This window comes from Delphinus delphis, chromosome 2, assembly GCF_949987515.2.
Source record: "Delphinus delphis chromosome 2, mDelDel1.2, whole genome shotgun sequence".
NCBI lineage: Eukaryota > Metazoa > Chordata > Mammalia > Artiodactyla > Delphinidae > Delphinus > Delphinus delphis.
In genome coordinates, this window is record NC_082684.1 from 26,132,923 (window position 1) to 26,138,922 (window position 6,000).

At 59.2% G+C, this 6,000-nt stretch overlaps 1 protein-coding gene across 1 annotated transcript in view; it reads right to left on the reverse strand.

Moving 5' to 3' along the window:
- Positions 1-5,709, reverse strand: part of TMEM63C (transmembrane protein 63C) — a 69,918-nt gene extending 64,209 nt beyond the window's left edge. Inside the window, exon 1 of the mRNA XM_060003369.1 lies at positions 5,552-5,709. The gene's annotated coding sequence lies outside the window, so the exon portion shown is untranslated. The remainder of the gene's footprint in view (positions 1-5,551) is intronic.
- Between the last annotated feature and the right edge of the window lie 291 nt (positions 5,710-6,000).

Here is a 6,000-nt window from a genome sequence, read left to right on the forward strand (position 1 = left end):
GGGTGGGGTGTGTGTGTTTTGTAAAAACTTCAAGGTGATCTGATACCTCCCCTGTCCCCATGCAGGAAGAGCCTCTGAGCTGGAGCAGGGTGCGAGGGAAGGGTGAAGGAAGCAGGAGGACAGACTGGAAAAGGTATTTGGGGCTTAATCCAAGATGACCGTTCAGTGGCGGGCTCTGGGGAGCCAGTAAGAAGGGAGCAGGTCAGAGCTGGGCTCCAAGATGATTCATCCGACAGGCAGGCAGGTAGCTGCTCTCGGCCCCTGGAATAAGGCCTATGTCAGAGAGCCCGCTCCTCCCAACCTCTTTTCCTCCTCTGTCTCCGGAAAAAATCAGGGCTGTGGGGCCTGGGTTTCCTCCCCAGACCCACAGGAGGGAGGGAGCTCTACCTGCTCCCCCACTTGGCAGCTCTGGGAACCCAGGCCAGGGGCTTGCACATCGCTTCCTGTCCCCTCCACGCCCCCTGCTCCGCGCAGGTGCCTGGACCAGGGCTCCGAGGAGTCCGTCTGTGAAGTGCGGAGCATCTCTTCCCTCTGCCTGGGCTCAGGCATCCTGAATACGCCTTCAGTGTGTCCCAGGGCATGGGTGGGGTGGGGTGGGAATCCTATCCTTCCATTTTCCCTGTTGCCCTTCAGCAGAACCCAGCTCTGGGCACCCTGCCCAGAGTGGAGGGGAAGGGGAAAACGCATGACCTTCACTTCATCTTAAGCAACTTCAGCAAAACCACCAGCAGCGGCAAGGGCAGGCGAGCTGAGGATGTGTCAGCTGCGCTCCAGGGAGGAGGAACCCTCCCCTGGAGACGGACCAGCCTTGGGCCAGTTTAGGCTCCACCACTGTTGTGCGTGGGTGTGGCTGTGGCTATTACGACCCCTCTGAGCCCCAGCTTTCTCTTCTATCGAGTGGGCTACTCACACCTGCTCTGTCCCTCTCCTGGGCGTGCAGAGGACTAAAAAGTAATGACAAGGAATGTGAGGTCGCTGAGTGGCACCAGGATCTCAGGCCAGGGACACTGTTCAGGCTCTTGCTCTTCCGGTGCCTGAGGAAGTCTTCCCAAAGTCTGGCCTAATTCGCAGGCCTGGGCACACTAGGTCCTGGCCCAGGAGGGATCCCTGACCTGGTACCAACCTGTTTGCTGTACTGAAGGATGCCCCGCTCTGGCTCTGAGATGTCCCCCGCTACCAGGTCCTCAGGGATCTGAAGCTCTTTTCAAGGGAACAGCTCAGCTCCAACAGTGCCTATAGGGCCACCAACACCGTTGGTCAGCTACTGCCACCAAAGCATGGCCAGCCAACCCAGAGACCCCAGGACAGCTGGCCACTCGGCAGGTAAAAGGGTGAGCAACTGGGAAGAAGCGGGCTCCCAGTCACCAATCACATGCCAGACACCTTTCTGCTTCCTCCCACTCATCCTCCGCATGGCCCACTGCAGTGGGGGTTATTCTGCCATGTTGTGAATGGAAGACTCACAGAGGTGAAGCGAGCAGTTAATGAAGCAGGTGGAAACTCAGCTCCCAAGTGCCCCCAGGCAGTGTGTCTGGTGTGCCGGCCTCCACGCTCCCAAGCCCTCCATCAAGCATGGCTGGCCTCCACATCAGAAACCTAACAGACAGCCGTATCCTTGGCCAACTGGCCAGAGGTCCACCTTGCTCATCGGTGTCTCCACAGATCTCAGGACGCCTTGCTCTTCTGCCAGGACCCCGTGGCCTGGGGCCAGTGTCCCGCTGGCTGGGCACAATTCTGAGAAGACTCAGCCAGAGGGAGGAGAAGGCTCCTGTCTCCGGGGTCACCTTCCTTGGCGAGGTCACTCAGTCATGGGGAGGGCAGGCTTGGCTTCTGGCTGGAAGCTGGCCTGACCTCTGTGCCTCTGATCCTCTGAGGCTGCCAGAGGCCCCGACTTGGCATCAACAAGGGTCTGCAGGTGGCACAGGGCTGTGCCGTACCTCAGCCACCCCAGCTCAGCTCTTCAGAGCCTGCCTCCCGGGTGCTCGTGCGAAACAGCAGAGTGGAAAGTGAGAAAAGCAGAAGGAGGGGGCCCAGGACACTTGGATCCCGGTTTTCTAATTGGGCCCAGGCTTCAGGTTCTTTCTGGAGCATTACTAATCACGAGGAGGTGACAGTGGGATACCCTCTCCCCCTGCCTCTGCGGGTTCCAGTACCAGCCCCAGGCACGCTGGGAAGGACCGTGGCAGCTTGGGTACCTACCCTGCCCTAGAAACACAGGACAGAAAGTTCTGGCCACTGGTGCTCTTCTAAAGGGCCACGCTTGGTTGGTCCAGAGCAATCCAGACAGATCTAGAACAAGGACACATCATAGCTCATGAGCTGCCCGTGTCATGTTCTCAACTCCCCCATTACCCTGTTTTGCACAAGTTGCACCAGCCACCTCGTGGGCAAGAACGAGGGGCCCGCTGTACACCACCCATGCTGACCTGTGAGTGAGCTGCAAAAACCACTGCTCTCCCGGAGAGGGAAGAGGAGGGAATGCCGGGCCCCACGTCAGGCAAAACAGTGCACTAAAAGCTGCTGGTCTCACCTGAAGCTGAGTGCTCCTCTAAGCGCTTACATTACAGCCTTCCCAGGGGGAGACTGCCCATGGCCTGAATGCTCTGCAGCCGCCCTGCACCCTGGACACTCTGTGCAAAGAGCTCCCAGCACTTCACGCCCGTTATCTCTACAGTTCTTTCACCAGCTCCTTCCCAGGAAGAACCAGAGTGGAGAGTCCACGGGATTCGAGAGTCAGTGGGGAGGATCCAGGCCTGCAGGCAGGTCTGCTGTGCTTACGGTGTGGAAATCATGTTAAATGTCACAGGTGGTTGAGGAGGGGGAAGGGAAGTCCTCAAGGGCCAAAACACAACATGAACTGGGCTGGGGAAGGATGGCCTGCCTGCCAAACCTAGAAGGGTGCTCTAGACTGGCCATGGCGGGGAGAGGGCAGCCTCCGCAGAGGGATTGGCCACATTTCCCCCATCGAGGCCGGAAACAGATGGCTTCAATCTAGACCAGAGTCTGCAGGAATAACATTTCCCATCTGCAATAAACACTTGACATGTGTCCAAAGCCCTCCCACCCAACAGGGGAACGTGTTTTCATGTTTTCAGGTAGGGAAACTTGGAGGGCAGAGTGCCAGCTACTAGGGGCTCTGGTCCAGAAGCAGGTACTATGTTCCGTAAGTGGTTGTCCTCCCACTACCTGAGGGCCTCTCCAAGGCCTGCCTCTGCTTCTGCCAACCAGGAGGGATCACCACCAGCTTCCCTGGGTCATGGGGCAGTGGCCTTCCTCCTGGAGAAGGGCTAGAAGGGACCCTTGGGGGGCAGAGGAGCCAGACACACGGTGGGTACTCCTCTCTCTGGCATTGTACTGTCACTCCACGGGCAGCTAGCTGTGATCTGGGAACCCCATCCCCTCCCACAGGCCACCCCAGTGATTACTCGTGGTCATCATGTAGCCCAGGGCATGCGATGGAATCACCAGGGGCCAGCTTTCAGGGGCTCTGTGCTCGGAGGGTGTGTCTGAAAAGCATCAACTCATGCACCAGGCACATGGTAACTGTTTTGCTCAGAATCACGGACTTCCCATCCTGTGATGCTGTCAGAGGGATAATTGAAGTCCCTCTGCCCGTGGGCCCCCTCAGTGGCTGTGATCACAGCTGCTGGCACCAGGGCAGGAGAAACAGCTGCTCTTGGCTCTGAGAGGCCCACAGAATTTGTGTCCACTCTGGGTGCACGATGGGAAGGTAACCAAGAGACTTTGGCTCCCCTCTTCAAGTTGCTTCTTTCCTAAGAAATCTGAAAACACATCTCAATGGAGGAGAAGATGCTGGAGCTGTCCCCTACCACTGACACCCCCCTCCCATCAGGAGGCACTCACAGCCTCACCTCACCGGGGCAGGGGCTGAAGGTGGAGAGGAGGAGAGAGGAAGGGGCCTCATCTAGTCTGCCCTGCGATGGGCCGGGGGTGTCAGCAGACCTGGGTGCAGGTAAGAGCCCTGGAGCAACTCGCTACACCCTCGGTGACTCAGCTTCCTCACCTGTACAGTGACACTGCCTTGCTCCAGCTCTAAAATAAAATACAGCTCTCTGCCCGCCTCAGTTTCCCCCCAGAGAAAAGTATCTGCACCAGGGAGAAGGAGGGTGAATTCACAAGGTGAATTCAGGAAAAGTTCACCTCCAAGGGCAACAGATCCTATGCAGTCCATTTCTCCCGGGGACAGGAGTTGGGGAGGGAGCAAGGTTGAGATCCACGGGGTGGTGGTGGGGTTGACGCTGAGAGAAGGTGGACTCAGTTCCCCCAGCTCTTCTCCACGGAGAGGAGGGCTGTTAATGGAGAAAGTCCATCTGCCTGTCCCCCGTCCCTCCCACAGCAGCCTGGGAACTTCCAATTGGCTTTCATCAAGGCTGGTACACGAGACTGAAGCCCAGAACTGGGCTGCCCCTTCCGGCCTTCCTCCCCTGGAAGCCAACTCTCATTCTCTCCCTGAGCCCACAAGCAGAACAGGGGCCCGTAGCTCCTCTACTTAGATGACTGTTTTTCATGAGTAGTTTTTCCCTGTCCTCATACAATTCTGATCCCTGCAGTGTTCACAGCCATGACACTCTGGAGCCTCCACAGAAGTTATATCTCCCTCCATTCTCAGGAATGAGGAAAGGGGGCACTGGGGGCGGGGGGTGCCCACCCCAGATTGGAACGGAGGCCTTCAGAGTAAGCTCAGCTCCTGGCCCTCCAGAGAGCGTCAGGGCAAGGCAGTGCCTGGGAGGCCAGCTCTGCAGGACCTGCTGAGTGACCTTGGTGAAGCCACAGCACCCCTGGGCCTCAGTTTCCCCAGGTCCATCATACAGATCCAAAGTTTCTCTCTCAAGGCCAAGGTGAGGATGAACGCAAGAACCTTTCTGTGAAAGCATATGAGAAAAGGTGCCGTATTTTGCCCCTGAGAGCCCAGAAGTCCCGCCCACTCAGCACAGAATGAGACCGACCCACCCCCACCCCACCCCCGCCAACTGCAGCGCAGCCGTGACGCTGCCAGAAGTCCTAACCGCGTTGTAGACTGCGGGGGAGAGCGCGCCCCTCCCATGCCAGCCCAGTGAGTGGGAGGCACAGCCCCAGGGAATCCCTGCATGGGGGTGGTCCAGAGAGGTAACCAACAGGCAGACAGAGCGGGACCCCAGCCAAGCCTCCTGCCCACCCACCCCACCCCCCCGACCCAATGAATACGGTCGACCAAGCCACGGCCCTTCCTGGTAGGCGGCTCCTTCCACCCTGCCCTGGGTCCACGCTGGGGGAGAGCCGGCGAGGCCACGGAGTGTGGCGCACTCTCCCCCGCCCCCATCCCTCCCAGTCCGAGGTCCCGGAAAGCGTAGAGCAAGCAGTCCTGCCCCACCCCCTCCCCTGTCCAGGACCCGGATTGTGCGCCCCTTCTTCCAGCCGGGAAGACCAGTTCCAGCTGATACCACCCGCTTGCTCACCACGTCTGCGCCCTCGGCGCCTCGGCGCCACGGCCCCAGCGCCAGGAAGGGTACGCAGGCCGCCGGGATGCGGTGACGGGCAACACGCTCCCTACCTGGGAGGAGACTGCCAGCCGGTCGTCCTCCTCGCGGGCCTAGTGAAGCCAGCCCCACCTGGCAAGGGACTGTCAGCAAATTCCCCGCTGCATCACCATGGGAGCGGCATCCCGGCCCCTCCCAGGCAGAAGCCAACCTTGGCCCCGCCCCAATGCTGCTTGACCCGCGAGGGAACCCAGGCTGGATTTTCATATGCAAAGGCCCAGGCTCCGCCTTAGAGACTTTGTAGCTACCAGGAACCATCAGCAAATTACCATCGCAAATATACAAGGCTGGCAGTCCCTTGCTGTAGACACTCCAGCACCCTCCGAAGCTCTGGGCCCTGGCAGGCGTCCTGCTGCTCTCTGCCCACCCTACAGCCTTCACCCCCACTTCAAGCTCTCCTTTGAGGCTAGTGCCCCTTTCAACCCACCCAACCCCGCCAGCCAAAGCGAGAAAAGACAACCGC